Genomic DNA, 19,397 nt, shown 5'->3' on the forward strand with positions numbered 1-19,397 from the left:
ACGACAGGGAGGGAATCAGAAGACTGTAGACACAACAGAGCAGAACAGCTGCTGATTGTTCCTTTCCCCTACTTCAGGATAACCACTGTTCTCCACCTATCCAGCCACTGCTGTGGTAGAGCACCAACATGTCTACAAATACATGTCTGATAAGAAATGACACTCAGTACTGACAACACCAGGAGGCTTGATTCTTCAGCCTTAGGTCTGCCCGCTGCCTGTTTAATAAGCCCCCTCCCTTACCCTGGCTATGGTTGTAATAAGCCCCCTACATTACCCTGGCTATGGTTGTAATAAGCCCCCTCCATTTCCCTGGCAATGGTTGTAATAAGCCCCCTCCATTTCCCTGGCTATGGTTGTAATAAGCCCCCTCCATTACCCTGGCTATGGTTGTAATAAGCCCCCTCCATTACCCTGGCTATGGTTGTAATAAGCCCCCTCCATTACCCTGGCTATGGTTGTAATAAGCCCCCGTCATTACCCTGGCTATGGTTGTAATAAGCCCCCGTCATTACCCTGGGTATGGTTGTAATAAGCCCCCTACATTACCCTGGCTATGGTTATAATAAGCCCCCTACATTACCCTGGCTATGGTTGTAATAAGCCCCCTACATTACCCTGGCTATGGTTGTAATAAGCCCCCTACATTACCCTGGCTATGGTTGTAATAAGCCCCCTACATTACACTGGTTATGGTTGTAATAAGCCCCCTACATTACCCTGGCTATGGTTGTAATAAGCCCCCTACATTACACTGGCTATGATTGTAATAAGCCCCCTCCATTACCCTGGCTATGGTTATAATAAGCCCCCTACATTACCCTGGCTATGGTTGTAATAAGCCCCCTCCATTACCCTGGCTATGGTTATAATAAGCCCCCTACATTACCCTGGCTATGGTTGTAATAAGCCCCCTACATTACACTGGCTATGGTTGGAATTCATGTGGTCTTGCCAAGAGGCTGGGTCTGGCACAGATCCACCAGACAGATGACACTGCTTAACGGCTCCTGACGTCATGGCAACTGTGCTGTTGTGTGTCTTGGTCTGTCCCAGAGGAAAAGCAGAACTTGGTGAACAGTGCAGGGCCGGGCTATGAGTCAGTCTCACTCCGTTCCATTCAGCTGGCCTGACCACTGCTCACTGGACTAATGGAAAAGCTCTGGCTGATTCCAACTGTTTTGTCTACACACAAACTGTTCCCATGGATACATCAGGCTGTGGGAATATCTGTGGTGTGTGGCTACAACTGCATATCCGACAGAAAGAGAAGCCGAAAGAGAACAATCTCAGTTAACCCGGAACTAAAGTCTTGTGTAACTGGTCAGCTGCTCTGTTAACGTAGTCTGCCCACGAGAGATTATAGCAACAATGGCATGTGGACACACTGACACTGGCATACGTACTGACAAACAAACAAAGTCCACCAAGCCAGAAATCAACACTCACACAGCCCCCTGACAGGAACTTTGGGTTCAGTTCACATGGCAAAGTTTAATATTTAAAGTATCTTAAGTCCAAAACTGACAACACTGCGATATAGCACTCGTTATCCGTTAACTGCTAACAGTACTGCATACATGTGTTAATGACTTCAACTTCCTATCTATATCTTGTGGGCAGTAATATAGTAGCAGTATTTGCATGATATTTTTACCTCAGCGTGTACCTCAATAAGCCATATCTGTATCAATAAAATAGTCTTCTACTGATACTACTGGAGAAGATTACAATTGTATACACATGTTGAACAAAATTCATATTTACCCATATTTTGCCAGTGGGAAAAGGATGCACACTGGTGTGAAGTATCATCCTGTTCTAGACTGAGTATCCTGTTGTAATATAGACTAAAGTTAGCATGATATTGTTCAGGTACTTCCAGACTACTTGATTAGCTAGATGAGCACTAATGTTATTTTGAGAACAGCACAAGATGAGCCCTAAACTTTGTAAACATCCCATGAACTTTAGTAACACTATAATCATGTGATGTACCTTTTTTATATGTCTTTGAAAGATATCTCTCAGAGAAAGTAGTTACAGTACATCTCCTCTGTTCACTACAACCTTACTGAACCCAACCTACCACAGCCTGGGTACCTACTGTAGTTACAGTACATCTGTTCACTACAACCTTACTGAACCCAACCTACCACAGCCTGGGTATCTACTGTAGTTACAGTACATCTGTTCACTACAACCTTACTGAACCCAACCTACCACAGCCTGGGTATCTACTGTAGTTACAGTACATCTGTTCACTACAACCTTACTGAACCCAACCTACCACAGCCTGGGTATGTACTACGTCGCCCAGCAGCATGATATCAGACAGCCTAGTTAGTCTCAGATGTCCTGGCTTCACTCAGGAGATGGAAGCCTGAGACAGAGGCTAAAACAGACTAATGAATGGATATTAACCCAGTGTGTGGTTTGTCACCAAACCCCATTCATGTTACTTAATACTCTACATCACCACACTGAAGCATGGCAAATCCACAGTTCCTATGGCAACCACTGGGACACATGGGGAGCAGGGAAACGGTTGCGGAGGCTTCAGCATGGACTGAGGATGAATCCCAAATGGAACCATGTGGGACACAGTGGGAGAGATGGGTTTGGGAGTGAACAAAGGAGGGTTCAGTAATATCCACTGGCGTTGCTATTACAACCAGAAGAATACAGCACTGTACCAATAAATTAAATCAGCATGGTATGAAACTAAGTAAAAAGAGAGATAATTATAGGACATAAGATTCTTATTGGATAAGCCTTACTACAATAAAAGGGAATATATTCCACCTTGTAGTGAATCCCTGCCTAGAAAACAAATTAAATACTTTCATCTCCTCAGACAATCAACTGGCCTGGCGTTGAGACTGTCTGTCTGATGAGGAACAGAACAACGGAAGGGATAGTTACCCTTCGATGCTGATCTTGGGTCAGTTTTGTATTTTCCCAAATAATGGTTAAGGTTAGGATTGGGGGAAGGGAAGTTGATCCTAGATCTGTACCTAGGGGAAACTTCACCCTACACCGAACAGAACAATGCCAGGACCCTAACCCCACCAGGGGGCAGCACTGAACCACAGCTGCACAGCTCTCAGTCCTTCAATGCCATTGAGCTGCTTCCTGTACTCATAGCAAGGGTCCAACTCCAGAAAAGAGACTACATGTTACCATTCATTCATCAGCATAGAGGTAAAGGGTACAACAAACGTTTCATTGTGGGTAACTCAGAGCTGCTTCCAACAGTTTTGGGAAGTTGCAGTCAGTGTCACTGCCATATACTGCAGTCTGTATGCATGTCAGCTTGGCTGTCTTCAGCTGAAATACAGTTTTTTATTTTATTTCACCTTTATTTAACCAGGTAGGCTAGTTCAGAACAAGTTCTCATTTTCAACTGCGACCTGGCCAAGATAAAGCAAAGCAGTTCGACACATACAACACAGAGTTACACATGGAATAAACAAACATACAATCAATAATACAGTACAAAAATCTATATACAGCATGTGCAAATGAGGTCGGATAAGAGAGGTAAGGCAATAAATAGGCCATGGTGGCAAAGTAATTACAATAAAGCAATTAAACACTGGAATGGTAGGATGTGCAGAAGATGAATGTGCAAGTTGAGATACTGGGGTGCAAAGGGGCAAGATAAATATATAATATAAATACAGTATGGGGATGAGGTAGATTGGATGGGCTATTTACAGATGAGCTATGTACAGGTGCAGTGATCTGTGAGCTGCTCTGACAGCTGGTGCTTAAAGCTAGTGAGGGAGATATGAGTCTCCAGCTTCAGAGATTTTTGCAGTTCGTTCCAGTCATTGGCAGCAGAGAACTGGAAGGAGAGATGGCCAAAGGAAGAATTGGCTTTGGGGGTGACCAGTGAGATATACCTGCTGGAGCGTGTGCTACGGGTGGGTGCTGCTATGGTAACCAGTGAGCTGAGATAAGGCGGGGCTTTACCTAGCAGAGACTTGTAGATGACCTGGAGCCAGTAGGTTTTGCGACGAGTATAAAGCGAGGGCCAGCCAACGAGATCAAGGTCACAGTGGTGGGTAGTATATGGGGCTTTGGTGACAAAACGGATGGCACAGTGATAGACTGCATTTAATCTGTTGAGTAGAGTGTTGGAGGCTATTTTGTAAATGACATCGCCGAAGTCGAGGATCGGTAGGATGGTCAGTTTTACGAGGGTATGTTGGCAGCATGAGTGAAGGATGCTTTGTTGCGAAATAGGAAGCCGATTCGAGATTTAATTTTGGATTGGAGATGTTTAATGTGAGTCTGGAAGGAGAGTTTACAGTCTAACCAGACACCTAGGTATTTATAGTTGTCCACATATTCTAAGTCAGAACCGTCCAGAGTAGTGATGCTGGACGGGCGGGCAGCGATCGGTTGAAGAGCATGCATTTAGTTTTACTTGTATTTAAGAGCACTTGGAGGCCACGGTAACTAACCTCCAGATGAGCTTCAATGCCATACAACTCTCCACAGTGTCCAACGAAGGTCCAGAGGTATACAGAATGGTGTCGTCTGCGTAGAGGTGGATCAAAGAATCACCAGCAGCGAGAGCAACATCATTGATGTATACAGAGAAAAGAGTCGGCCTGAGAATTGAACCCTGTGGCACACCCATAGAGACTGCCAGAAGTCCGGACAACATGCCCTCCGATTTGACATACTGAACTCTATCAGAGTAGTTGTTGGTGAACCAAGCGAGGCAATCATTTGAGAAACCAAGGCTGTTGAGTCTGCTAATAAGAATATTGTGATTGACAGAGTCGAAAGCCTTAGCCAGGTCGATGAATACGGCTGCACAGTAATGTCTCTTAACGATGGCAGTTATGATATCGTTTAGGACCTTGAGCGTGGCTGAGGTGCACCCATGACCAGCTCGGAAACCAGATTGCATTGCGGAGAAGTTACGGTGAGATTCGAAATGGTTGGTAATCTGTTTGTTAACTTGGCTTTCAAAGACCTTAGAAAGGCAGGGTAGAATAGATATAGGTCTGTAGCAGTTTGGGTCTAGAGTGTCTCCCCCTTTGAAGAGGGGGATGACCGCGGCAGCTTTCCAATCTATGGGACGATACGAAAGAGAGGTTGAACAGGCTAGTAATAGGGGTTGCAATAATTTCGGCAGATCATTTTAGAGAGGGTCCAAATTGTCTAGCCCGGCTGATTTGTAGGGGTCCAGATTTTGCAGCTCTTTCAGAACATCAGCTACCTGGATTTGGGTGAGTTTGTAATGGAAACAAAAATCTGTGTGCTCATTGGACAAGTTTTGGATACAGCATAGCACCTCCCTGTTTCCCTCCATTTCAAAGTGTTTTTTCTCTAGTGAACAGGACCCAGCAGAATGAGGAGAAATGCAGTCCCACTGCCACCTGGGAGTTCGCTGAGTGAACATTGAGGTTGTCCCCCAAATGCCACCCTATTCAATGTACTTCTTTTCATCAAGGCCCATTTGCCTCTGGTGAAAAGTAGTGCACTATATAGGGAACAGGGTGCCATTTGGGACACATCCTGAGCAAGCAGCATAATCTGGTCACCTAATTGGCCTCATGACAAGAAGTGACAGTCAGTGGCAGGTCACAATAGAGTTTGGTTTCTCATTCTCACCACATCTCCCTCACTACGGCCCATTAAGCCGCCCCTCCCCCCAGCATTTCCTGGGTTATAGATGGTAGTGGACTATAAAGGGAATAGGGTGCCATTTGTGACGGAGACCCTCTGTAACTCCCTCCTGAGATGTGTTTGAATCAATAAGAATGTCATTTTAAAGTACTCAGCAGAAGCCACAACAATGCAGCCGTAAGTTAGATGAAACTGTCATCACAGTGAATTGTGACATTCATTTCCCCATGGGCTCTGTTTGTAAGGTTGCCAATACTGGTACTGTTCAACAGAAATGCTGATTAAACACCACCCAGGGCATATGATTTTGCCCACTGTGATCCTAAAATTCAATGGTTCTATATGTAATTCTATGATTTGACAAAGCTAGGCCATGACAAAGTGAGATGGGTACAGGCAAATAGTAGGGCGCAGGGGTATGGTGTGGTTGGGTTTGTTGTGGTGAACAAGCAGATCTCTCCAGTGACTCAGACAGATGTGTTGTGTGGGTTCGTTCCCCTGATACCCACACAAAGGGACTGCTGGGTTCGTTCCCCTGATACCCACACAAAGGGACTGCTGGGTTCGTTCCCCTGATACCCACACAAAGGGACTGCTGGGTTCGTTCCCCTGATACCCACACAAAGGGACTGCTGGGTTCGTTCCCCTGATACCCACACAAAGGGACTGCTGGGTTCGTTCCCCTGATACCCACACAAAGGGACTGCTGGGTTCGTTCCCCTGATACCCACACAAAGGGACTGCTGGGTTCGTTCCCCTGATACCCACACAAAGGGACTGCTGGGTTCGTTCCCCTGATACCCACACAAAGGGACTGCTGGGTTCGTTCCCCTGATACCCACACAAAGGGACTGCTGGGTTCGTTCCCCTGATACCCACACAAAGGGACTGCTGGGTTCGTTCCCCTGATACCCACACAAAGGGACTGCTGGGTTCGTTCCCCTGATACCCACACAAAGGGACTGCTGGGTTCGTTCCCCTGATACCCACACAAAGGGACTGCTGGGTTCGTTCCCCTGATACCCACACAAAGGGACTGCTGGGTTCGTTCCCCTGATACCCACACAAAGGGACTGCTGGGTTCGTTCCCCTGATACCCACACAAAGGGTCTGCTGGGTTGCATTGCTCTGCTCAGTGAAGCGCTGTGCTCTGCGAGGCTGTGCTGTCTGCTGGGCACCATCCCTGCCAGTCCCCTGGGAGAGCGAGCGAGAGCGGGGGGAGAGAGAGCGAGCGAGAGCGGGGGGAGAGAGAGCGAGCGAGAGCGGGGGGAGAGAGAGCGAGCGAGAGCGGCGGGAGAGAGAAGCGAGCGAGAGCGGGGAGAGAAGCGAGCGAGAGCGGGAGAAAGCGAGCGAGAGCGGGAGAGAACCGAGCGGGGAGAGAGAGAAAGCGGCGAGGCGGGGAGAAGCGCGAGGCGCGGAGAAGCGAGCGAGCGAGAAAGCGGCGAGAGCGGGAGAGAAGCGGCGAGGCGAGGAGAAGCGCGAGGCGGGGGGAAAGCGCGAGGCGGGAGCGAGAAAGCGCGAGCGAGAGGAAAGCGGCGAAAGCGGCGAGAGCGGGGAAAGCGGCGAAGAGGAAGCGGCGAGCGAGGGAAGCGAGCGAAGCGGGAGAAAGCGGCGAGAGCGGGGAGAAAGCGGCGAGAGCGGGCGGAAAGCGGGCGAGGAGCGGCGAAAGCGGCGAAGCGGGAGAAAGCGGCGAGAGCGGCGAGCGGGAGAAAGCGGCGAGCGCGGGAGAAAGCGGCGAGAGCGGGGAAGCGGCGAGGCGGGAGCGAGAAAGCGGCGAGCGAGAGAGAAGGCGGCGAAGCGGAGAGAAAGCGAGCGGAGCGGGGAGAGAAAGCGGCGAAGCGGGAGAGAAAGCGGCGAGCGGGAGCGAGAGAAAGCGGCGAGCGAGAAAGCGGCGAGCGGGCGGAGAAAGCGGCGAGGCGGGGAGAGAAGCGGCGAGGCGGGGAGGAAAGCGGCGGAGCGGAAGAAAGCGGCGAGAGCGGGGGAGAAAGCGGCGAGGCGGGAAAGCGCGAAGCGGCGAAGCGAGGAAGCGGCGAGGAGAAAGCGGCGAGCGAGGAGAGAGAAAGCGAGCGAAGGGGAGGGCGAACGCAAGCGAGAGAAAGCGGCGGCGAGAGGAAAGCGGCGGCGAGAGAGGGAAAGCGGCGGCGAGAGAGGGAAGGCAGCGGCGAAGAGAGGGGAAGACAGCGCGAGAGAGGGAAGCGGCGAAGAGGGGAAGAAAGCGGCGAGAGGGGGAAAGCGAGAGGGGGGAAGCGGCGAGAGAGGGGAGAGCGGCGAGGCGAGAGAAAGCGCGAGCGAGGAAAGCGCGAAGAGGGGAAAAGCGGCGAAGAGAGGAAAGCGGCGAGAGAAAGCGGCGAGGGAGGAAAGCGGCGAGGGGCGGAGAAAGCGGCGGGGGCGCACGAGAGGGGCGAGCGAGCGAAGCGGGGAAAGCGGCGCGAAGAGGGAAAGCGGCGAGCGAAGGAAAGCGGCGGCGAGAGAAAGCGGCGGCGAGGGAAGCGGCGAGCGGGGAGAAGCGCGAGGAGGAAGCGGCGAGGGGGAGAGAAGCGAACAAGATCGGGGGAGAGAAAGCGAACAAGAGCGGGAGAAAGCGCGGGGAGAGCGAGCGAGAGAGGGGGAGAGCGCGGGAGAGAGCGGCGAGAGGAGAAGCGGCGAGAGCAGGGGAGAGCGAAGCGAGAGCGGGGGAGCGAGCAGAGCGGGGAGAGAGTGAAAGAGGGGAGAAAGCGAAAGAGGGGGAGAAGCGAGCGAAAGAGGGGAGAAAGCGAAGCGAAAGGGGGAGAGAAGCGCGAGAGAGAGAAGCGAGAGAGCGGCGAGGGCGGGAGAGAAGCGAGCGAGAGAAAGCGAGAGCGGGGAGAAGGCGAGAGCGGGGAGAAAGCGAGGCGGGGAGAAAGCGGCGAGAGCGGGGAAAGCGCGAGGCGGGGAAACGGCGAGAGCGGGAGAAAGCGGCGAAGCGGGGAAAGCGGCGAGGCGGGAGAAAGCGGCGAGAGCGGGGAAAGCGGCGAGAAGAAAGCGAGAGCCGGGGAGAAAGCGGCGAGAGAAGCGAGAGCGGGAGAGAGCGGCGAGAAGAGAGCGAGAGGCGGGGAGAGCGAAGCGGGGAGAAAGCGGCGAGAGCGGGAGAAAGCGAGCGAAGCGGGCGGGAGAAAGCGAGCGAGGAGAGAGCGCAGCGAAGCGGGAGAGAAGCGAGCGAGAGCGGGAGAGAGCGGGCGAGAGCGGGAGAGAGTGGGCGAGCGAGAGCGAGAGAGTGGGCGAGAGCGGGGAGAGAGTGGGCGAGAGCGGGGAGAGAGTGGGCGAGCGAGAGCGGGGAGAGAGCGGGCGAGAGCGGGGAGAGAGTGGGCGAGAGCGGGGAGAGAGTGGGCGAGAGCGAGCGAGCAGTTGGCAGCTGTTCCTCTACTATGGCTTGTTTTAAGTGCTTGTGTTGTACATCCCACATTCAATAACACACCCACTGACCACATGGAAACCTCTAATGCTTAAACAATAACACACCCACTGACCACATGGAAACATCTAATGCTTAAACAATAACACACCCACTGACCACATGGAAACCTCTAATGCTTAAACAATAACACACCCACTGACCACATGGAAACCTCTAATGCTTAAACAATAACACACCCACTGACCACACAAATGAAAGAAGCAATTTGGGGTTCATGTTCCATCAAACTTTCAATTCCAGAAGCAGCAACACTCAGGACATAAAGGTGTTGTATTCCAGATGGAGCTACTCTGAAGTTCTGAGAAGAAGACTTGTTGTAGAGCTCTGCTGTAGTGTTGAGCAGAATACTGAAGATGTGTGTCCAAGCTAGATCACACACACACACACACAGCAGGGGACACACACACACACACACACACACACACACACACACACACACACACACACACACACACACACACCAGGGTGTTAGAACCTGGATCTAGTTTAGAGGGACAAGGGAGCGCTGCTTTGATTCAGTCAGATACACAACACGGATCAAAAGGTTACTGAATGAACTGAGAGGAGGACTACAACTTATGTCTTGAATTCAGTGAAATCCATAAACAATGCAGTGGAGGCTGATTATGGCTTTCAGTTACACTGAATTCAAGACAAGTCAGAGCCATTTTCATCAGAATTGGATTTAGTCTATTACTGTGAGGGCTGTACTGCACATACCAGTGATGGTCCCGGCATCTCTGTAGACGGTGGTGACGTCATCGGGGGGCGCGACCTCAGTCACATACTGCACTTCGCGGGGGCCGTGCGCGCTGGGGTAGTCTGGCTGCGGATTGGAGGGTTCCCTGTGGGGAGGGGTGGAGGTGTTGTGGTGTGAAGCTGCGGTGTCCAGCTTGCTGGATGAGTTTCACAGGAGAGCAGTATGTGCCATGGGCAGGGCCAGCAGCGGGTGTCAGGCGGAGGGAGAGAGGCAGCAGCGGCTATACACCCTGGATCACACCGTACCTGACTACACCACCACCTGACTACACTACTCCACCACCAGACCAGATCACTTCCTGTAGACGGAACCTGGGAGGAGAGAAGAGAAACATGAATTGGGTTGCCAGGCAAATTCAAAAGGACCCACAGGACAGATGTTTAAATAATCAATAGGAAAGCAGGTCAGGTCACAGCAGGTCACTGTATCCCCTGGTTCAGGAGGGAAAATAACCAGCCTCTATTGTGGCTCTGTTCAGAAACAACCTCTCAGTCTGAGGAACTTCATGTATATAAACAAGTGCCTAGGTGTTAGGACCTATAGGGGCTAGGGGTTATGGACTAGGGCTTGTTCATGGAACGGGCCCATGTAAGACGGGTAGCAGCCAGCAGGATGTACTATGGGAGGGGTGAAGGATGGAAGGACCTGTTTTCCACTCAGAACATAAATGTTGGTGGGACTCAACTTTCTCTTTCAGTGTCTGGTGCTTGCAGAAGTCTGTGAGTATTTATAGCCCTATCAAACCACCTGGGAGACTGGTAAGACATATCAACAACAGGAAAAGCATTGATGTCCTTTTCACACTTCAGGAGAAGTTACAAGACTGATATTAAGCTGTGAGAATGTCAAGATAAAGTGGGACAGTAAAATAAAGTGAAAAACATTTCTGTTCATCTTAGGATGCAGTGATGCAGAGAAGGTTTTGAACCTCCCTGTCCCAGTTTTGCTAGTACTGAGAAACAGAACATCAACAGTGTGAAATTAGAAAATACTTCATAAAATGTAGGAAATTATTATAAACTTAAAGCTACGTTGTGAAGAAGGTAACATGTCTGTTGGTCTTAAGGCGTCAGCATGCTTCAGTTCGGCTGGCGGCTAGCCGCCACATCTAAGATGTTGGGTGCAGTATTTCTCAATAAAAAATGTGCATGAAAACTAGTCGTCTCTCGTTGAATGACAACATATACTTTATTGAAGAATCCTTACAGTTGACCAATCATGGACGAAGGGACATGCACGTCGGCTCCTGAACGTTGTCTGGCCTCAAGAAAACATTTTCTGTGCCCGAACAACGAACAAAAACCCTCACCCAAGTCCACAACTAACAAAACCCTCACCCAAGTCCACAACTAACAAAACCCTCACCCAAGTCCACAACTAACAAAACCCTCACCCAAGTCCACAACTAACAAAACCCTCACCCAAGTCCACAACTAACAAAACCCTTACCCAAGTCCACAACTAACAAAACCCTCACCCAAGTCCACAACTAACAAAACCCTCACCCAGGTCCACAACTAACAAAACCCTCACCCAGGTCCACAACTAACAAAACCCTCACCCAAGTCCACAACTAACAAAACCCTCACCCAAGTCCACAACTAACAAAACCCTCACCCAAGTCCACAACTAACAAAACCCTCACCCAAGTCCACAACTAACAAAACCCTCACCCAAGTCCACAACTAACAAAACCCTCACCCAAGTCCACAACTAACAAAACCCTCACCCAAGTCCACAACTAACAAAACCCTCACCCAAGTCCACAACTAACAAAACCCTTACCCAAGTCCACAACTAACAAAACCCTTAACCAAGTCCACAACTAACAAAACCCTTAACCAAGTCCACAACTAACAAAACCCTTATCCAAGTCCACAACTAACAAAACCCTTATCCAAGTCCACAACTAACAAAACCCTCACCATAATACTTGCACAAACTCTTCGGAACGGTTTCGTCTAAGAAGCATGCGGATGCCTTTAGATAGACCATGACACAACAGGACGCAAAATAAAAGGTGCAGAATCAGGTAGAGGTTTTTTATAGGCTAGGTAATACAACATTAAAGTTGACAAAAAAAGACTGACAAAACAAGCAAAACACAGGAAGGGTCCAAAATCTAAACAGATATATACACTTAGTCTACTAGTATCCACAACATATTCTCTAATTCCATGCATTGGCTTCATTCCAAACCAAACAACACAATGTGCTCGATGTCACCCTGTGCACGGTAAATACTGGCAAGCATTCACATGCGCACTACAACACACAGCTGATCACGGGACCGGCTGGTATAAGCGCGGCAAAACAAACTTGAAAATAAAAAGTGATTAAATGAAATAAAGAAAACCTCTAAGTCGTAAGTCTTTGCCAATGAGCTCTTAAACATCGCAGAGGATTACATAGCTGATATATTTCATCTTTATTTTAACAGGGGGTCATGCTGAGACCAAAGTTTATTTTAAAGATGTATACACTACACATCAACACATGTTCATATTACACACCATATCTACCTAGATACAGTAAGAGGTTACTGGCTAGCTAGGGGACATTACAGACAATATTACACACCATATCTACCTAGATACAGTAAGAGGTTACTGGCTAGCTAGGGGACATTACAGACAATATTACACACCATATCTACCTCGATGCAGTAAGAGGTTACTGGCTAGCTAGGAGACATTACAGACAATATTACACACCATATCCCAGACTGAACTCAAAACCAGTGATGTTGAAACACTTGCTATAAATAGCAGACCACTTTGCTTTTTACTTCCCTCCATTTCTCCCTGTTGTCTGTACTTAAAGCAGAGGTCAGAGGTCAGGTTAAAGCAGGAGGCGCTGTCAGTCTCTACTCCTGCTGGCTATCAAAACAAAATTGAGTCACAGCATTCCTATTCACTTGAACGAGATGATTCTATGATCATTCTACCTGCTGTGATGATTCTACTAAATACATTGGATAAGTTTATACGTTTAAAAGTCAAGACTCAACCAATAAATATAATGAATTACAATGTTAGTTTTCTTATCCCAACCCCACCCAAGAGTGATGTTAGTTTTCCATTCTATGCTGCAGTTCATTTCCTTACTGACTTCATTACAGCTTGCATAAGCCCACATTGCAATAGTGATGCACAGCGATAGATCAGCCACTCCCAGGTACTGTTCACTATGACCTGCTGGGTCAGGCTGCTGCCTCCCTTTGTGAGCTCTGCCAGAGAAAACAAGAGTAGACACGGGAGCTTACTGGGGAAATGTAAGTTACTTCAATGATAACATTGAAATGTGTTAAATATAGTACGTATCCAGTCTACATCTTGCTGTAGTTGTACTGTTTGAGGACAGACCTGGTAAACTCAGCAAAAAAAGAAACGTCCCTTTTTCAGGACCCTGTCTTTCAAAGATAATTCGTAAAAGTCCAAATAACTTCACAGATCTAGATTGTAAAGGGTTTAAACACTGTTTCCCATGCATGTTCAATGAACCATAAACAATTAATGAACATGCACCTGTGGAACGGTCGTTAAGACACTAACAGCTTACAGACGGTAGGCAAATAAGGTCACAGTTATGAAAACTTAGGACACTAAAGAGGCCTTTCTACTGACTCTGAAAAACACCAAAAGAAAGATGCCCAGGGTCCCTGCTCATCTGTGTGAACGTGCCTTAGGCATGCTGCAAGGAGGCATGAGTACTGCAGCTGTGGTCAGGCCAATAAATTGCAATGTCCGTACTGTGAGATGCCGAAGACAGCGCTATAGGGAGACAGAATGGACAGCTGATCGTCCTCGCAGTGGCAGACCACGTGTAACAACGCCTGCACAGGATCGGTACATCCGAACATCACACCTGCGGGACAGGTACAGGATGGCAACAACAACTGCCCGAGTTACATTAGGAACGCACAATCCCTTCATCAGTGCTCAGACTGTCCGCAATAGGCTGAGAGAAGCTGGACTGAGGGCTTGTAGGCCTGTTATAAGGCAGGTCCTCACCAGACATCAACGGCAACAACGTCACCTATGGGCACAAACCCACCGTCGCTGGACCAGACAGGACTGGCAAAAAGTGCTCTTCACTGACGAGTCGCGGTTTTGTCTCACCAGGGGTGAAGGTCGGATTCACGTTTATCGACGAAGGAATGAGAGTTACACCGAGGCCTGTACTCTGGAGCAGGATCAATTTGGAGGAGGAGGGTCCGTCATGGTCTGGGGCGGTGTGTCACAATATCATCGGACTGAGCTTGTTGTCATTGCAGGCAAGACATCCTCCTCCCTCATGTGGTACCCTTCCCGCAGGCTCATCCTGACATGACCCTCCAGCATGACAATGCCACCAGCCATACTGCTCGTTCTGTGTGTGATTTCCTGCAAGACAGGAATGTCAGTGTTCTGCCATGGCCAGGGAAGAGTCCGGATCGCAATCCCATTGAGCACGTCTGAGACCTGTTGGATCGGAGGGTGAGGGCTAGGGCCATTCCCCCCAGAATTGTCTGGGAACTTGCAGGAGCCTTGGTGGAAGAGTGGGGTAACATCTCACAGCAAGAACTGGCAAATCTGGTGCAGTCCATGAGGAGGAGATGCACTGCAGTACTTAATGCAGCTGGGGGCCACACCAGATACTGACTGTTACTTTTGATTTTGACCCCCCCCCCCCTTTGTTCAGGGACACATTATTCAATTTATGTTAGTCACATGTCTGTGGAACTTGTTCAGTTTATGTCTCAGTTGTTGAATCTTGTTATGTTCATACAAATATTTACACATGTTAAGTTTGCTGAAAATTAACACAGTTGACGTTTCTTTTTTTGCTGAGTTTATATGTAGTAGACAAGGCTGTACCGTTACTTGTCACTATTTTTTGCTGTAAATTCCCTTTTTACAGCTGCTAAACCTGAACAAAGGGTCAACTGAGGGCATCATGCATGTCTGTATGTGAAAGCAGATCTCGCTCTCACACACACACACACACACACACACACACACACACACACACACACAGCCCCCAGCAACAGATGACTGAAAGCCCTTAAAACTACCACTAAAGGCTCTTGCCATTGTAACGTGACCTCTACAAAGCATGCAATATTATTCTACATCTCACATGTCATGTGATGTGATATGACGCAACAGCCCCAGAAACCAGGGAATACTACAGTCGGTTGAAGCGCCTGAGCATTGGGAATGAACACACCATTCATAATACATTACACAACTAACATACTGGACAACACAAGGTAGTTGGAGGGCTTTCAATATCATTCACATTCAAATCCTACTGAATATTTATGACCTCTTTAAGACTATTTGGTTATAGAGCCATCAATCGAACTGTGACCAATAAAAGCACAGCTCTGGTTTGTCTTGATTTGGATCTCTTTTAGTCCCCATTTCAACTAATCTTCCAAGAGTCCTTAAATGTTAAAATACAATTTATATACGAACACATTTTCACATATAACACACTATTACAAACATACATAATATACTAACGTAATAAACCAATAAATAATCAATCTAAAAAATATGGATTCTTCATCTACTGTAATCCCACAACATTTCTGTGTATTATATTTAAATTGTTTTAAAATAATGTTTACATTTATATATTGAAAGGTTTCTGGTTTGCTCAGTTAATTTATTCCATTTCTTTATTGCTCTAAATCGAAATGTTCTTTTGCCTATTTCTCTTTTCTGTCTGGATAACGCATAGATGGTGGACAATCTATTCCTAGTATTTACGGAATGTCTGTCGCTTACCAACTGAATACCGTTGTGAATTGTACTTGGCCGTTTTAAATGATGTATATTATGAAATAAAATAAGCATGTTTTTTTCAATTATCTTGTCGATTGATGACCAACCAAGAACATTGAGTATGACTGCAACAGAAGAACCATAGCTCCACCTTAAAACAATCCTTGCTGCTTTGTTCTGTTCAATCTGCAGCCTCCTAACTTCACTTGATGATGCATTTCCCCAGACCACAGAACAGTAGTTCACTTGACTCTGAATTAAAGCTTGTGTTATTTGCTCAAGAATTTTTCCTGGTAAATATTTAGCTATCCTTCTGATTATACATGCTGTTTTAATATTAATTTTTTTACATAGATTAGTTATTTGAGATGACCATGATAAGCAGTTGTCTAGCTGCACTCCTAATAGTTTGGTTTCTGCCACTTCTTCGATTTGTACTCCTCCCATACTTAATTGTATCCCATGCTGTTTTGGCCTTTTCCTAGTGGAACAGACCAACATAACTTTGGTTTTCTTGGTGTTTAAAACAAGTTTATTCTGGCAAACCCACTCCCTAATATTCTCCAAATCTCCTTGTAAAGCTTGCTGTACCTGTTGAACCGATTGTCCTGCTGCATAAATTGTAGTATCATCTGCAAATATAGTAGCTGTAGTTTCAGCTAGGGCATAGGAAAGGTCATTGGTATATATTAAATAAAGAAGTGGCCCAAGGCAGCTGCCCTGCGGTATTCCACAGTTTAAAGCATGAGGGGAAGAAAATGAACCATTGATATAGGTGGACTGTTTCCTGTCAGTTAGATATGACTGTACCCAATTCAATGCTACCTCCTTAAAACCATAATGCATTAATTTTGTCAAAATTATTTCATGATCCACTAAATCAAATGCTGCACTGAAATCTAAAAATAGTACCCCCACAAACTTGCCATTATCCATAGCATTGAGCCACTGGTCAGTCATGTCAACCAATGCAGTGGTAGTGGAATGATTTTTGCGATAAGCATGCTGATTGGCTGTAATCATATCATTATTTTCCATGTACTCCCATATTTGTCTACTCACAATACCCTCCAATATCTTACTGAGTGTAGGGAGTAGACTAATTGGTCGACTATTGTCAGGAGTAGCGGGTTCTTTGCAGTCTTTCGGAATAGGACACAGTTTAGCATGCTTCCATACATTTGCAAACATCCCCTTTTCCAGTGACCAATTAAATATGTATCTCAGTGGAACTGCAATCTGGGGTGTTGCACAGCGAAGCAAAAAATTGTCCATAAGATCATAACCTGTAGATTTCCCATCGGGTAATGACTTCAAAAGGTTTAACACCTCCTCCACTGACACCGTTTGCAGACTAAAAGAGCAGATCTTATTGCTCATAATATGATCATCAATCCATTGGACAATAGCTTGTTTGGAAGAATGTATGTTTATATTGTTGCTCAGTAAATTAATTTTCTTTGTGAAAAAAATCTGCAAAATGATTGGCAATATCAACTGGTTTTGTTATTATTCTCCCGTCAACCTCCACACTAGATGGGCATGATGAGATAGATGCACCAAGTAAACCCTTAACTGTATTCCATACCTTTTTAGAATCATTTTTACAATCAATAAAAGCATTGTTGAAAAATAACTTTTTTTCCCTTCGATTCAATTTAACTGCATAATTACGCAATGTTCTATAATTCTGTTAATCAATTTCTGATTTTGATTTGGCTGCTAAGACTTTTAACATATTTCTTTGAGAAAAAGCCTCACCCAGTTCATCATCAATCCATGGAGATGGACGAGCACCAACTGTACTCTTTCTTACTGGGGCATGATGGTCCATTACCTCAGTGAGCAAATCAATAAAACATTCTGTAGCGTGATTTAAATCATCCTCTAGATAAATCAGCTCCCAGGGTACAGCAGCCAAATCATTGAGAAATAGCTCATGATTAAATGTTTTAAAATTTCTCTTGACCACAATCCTAGGGGGTTTCTTTGGAACCTTGGTGTTCATGGTTATGGTCACAATATTATGGTCTGTCCAGCCCACTGGCATTGATCTGGCTTTTAAGCATTGCGATGGTATATTACAGAAAATCAGATCAATGCATGTGTCTGAATGATGACCCAACTTAATTGATGATCTAGTAGTATCATTAACCATTTGTTTCAAACCACAGTTCTCGGCATATCTCATCAATTTTGTTCTATTCGAATTATTGTGATCCTTCCAATTTATATTAAAATCACCCAAGATAAATACATCTCTGTTGCTATCTGTGGCCTTGTCAAACCCAGTGCATAAGTCATCCAAATAGGACACCTTAGAGCTAGGAGGTCTATACACACATCCCACCAATATGGTGTGTATAGACAGTGTGTATAGACAGCGTGGTGGCTTAGGTTACTGACCTGATAGAACTGTGGAGTCAGTGTGGTGGCTTAGGTTACTGACCTGATAGAACTGTGGAGTCAGTGTGGTGGCTTAGGTTACTGACCTGATAGAACTGTGGAGTCAGTGTGGTGGCTTAGGTTACTGACCTTGTGCCAGACAAGAGTACAACCTAAGAGACCTCTGGATAGATCCCCATGACAACACCAATTACAGGAGAGATGATCTGCCCACGTGAACACTTCTCTCTCACACTCACATACACACACACACCAAGTCTATTTGTCATATGCACAGGATAAACATGGTACACAGTACAATGAAATGCTTACTTGCAGATTGACTCTCAACAATGCTGCATAATAAGGAATTATATAGAATCAGTAAATTGACCAGAAATATAAACACAGGGAGACACTCATTTACAGGAGGATATTTGCATGTGCCGGGGAAGGAGAACAGACTGAACAACCTTGTTTGGAGGGCAATGTAGTGTAGCAACTGTCCCCAACGGCACTCTATTCCCCATGTAGTACATAGTAGTGCAGGTAGGGCCCACAGGGCTCAGGTCAAATGTAGTGCACGTCGTAATGAATAGGGTGCTATCTGGGATGCACACTGTTTGGGCCAGACAGCCTCTGTGGGCCAGACAGCCTGTATCCCTCCCCTCGTCAGCAGCCACACTGAGCCCGGGCAGCGAGCCTCCATGTGGGGAAAGCTGAGCCAAGCGCACACTGATCACATCACCATCGTATCATCAGCCTGTAGGCTAGGGGGCCGTGAGCTCAGAGGGCCAGTGCTGCTGTGCCACACATTCCTGCTACTGCTGTTCCTGCTGCTGCTATAGCTGTCTACACATACTGGATATATATATACACACACACGTGAGTGTGTTTGAGCACAGCAGCGATACCACCAGAGATGCATAGCAGCATGATCCTGCAGCTGACTCTTTAGTGTAAACGTCATCAACAAAACACAGCCACACACACAGCCACACACACACACGGAAAAGGTCTGCTCTACTCAATTAATCAATATTCAACTCAATGCCCTGTTTTCATGTGGTGATGATTCCTCATCTACTCCCTCTAAATACATTGTCCCAGTCCATTACCATTGTGACAGCCTGGACAACCCCAGGGACATTACACAGATGGATGGCCAAGCCTCGCACTTTAAACAGACCTCTCTGTCAGTTACTCTGACTCACTGACTCTCAGTACATGGGTCAGGCAGCTTGGACCACAGACTCAAGGTCAGGATTGTTATCAAGAGTGCAGAGAGAGAAAGAGAGAGAGCGAGGGCGAGATCAGTACAGGAATTCTCTCAGAAAAAGTGTGTTCCACACCGTGCTGTTTCTTTAGTGAAAGGATTTGTTCCAGTCTGATGGTT

The 19,397-nt window shown here is 46.9% G+C and overlaps 1 protein-coding gene across 1 annotated transcript in view; it reads right to left on the reverse strand.

Annotated features, from left to right (window-relative positions):
* LOC106573947 (trafficking kinesin-binding protein 1) overlaps nt 1-19,397 on the reverse strand; it is an 89,910-nt gene that overhangs the window by 54,312 nt on the left and 16,201 nt on the right. Inside the window, exon 2 of the mRNA XM_045719096.1 lies at nt 9,803-10,153. The gene's annotated coding sequence lies outside the window, so the exon portion shown is untranslated. The remainder of the gene's footprint in view (nt 1-9,802; nt 10,154-19,397) is intronic.

This window comes from Salmo salar, chromosome ssa05 (genome assembly GCF_905237065.1).
Source record: "Salmo salar chromosome ssa05, Ssal_v3.1, whole genome shotgun sequence".
Taxonomy (NCBI): domain Eukaryota; kingdom Metazoa; phylum Chordata; class Actinopteri; order Salmoniformes; family Salmonidae; genus Salmo; species Salmo salar.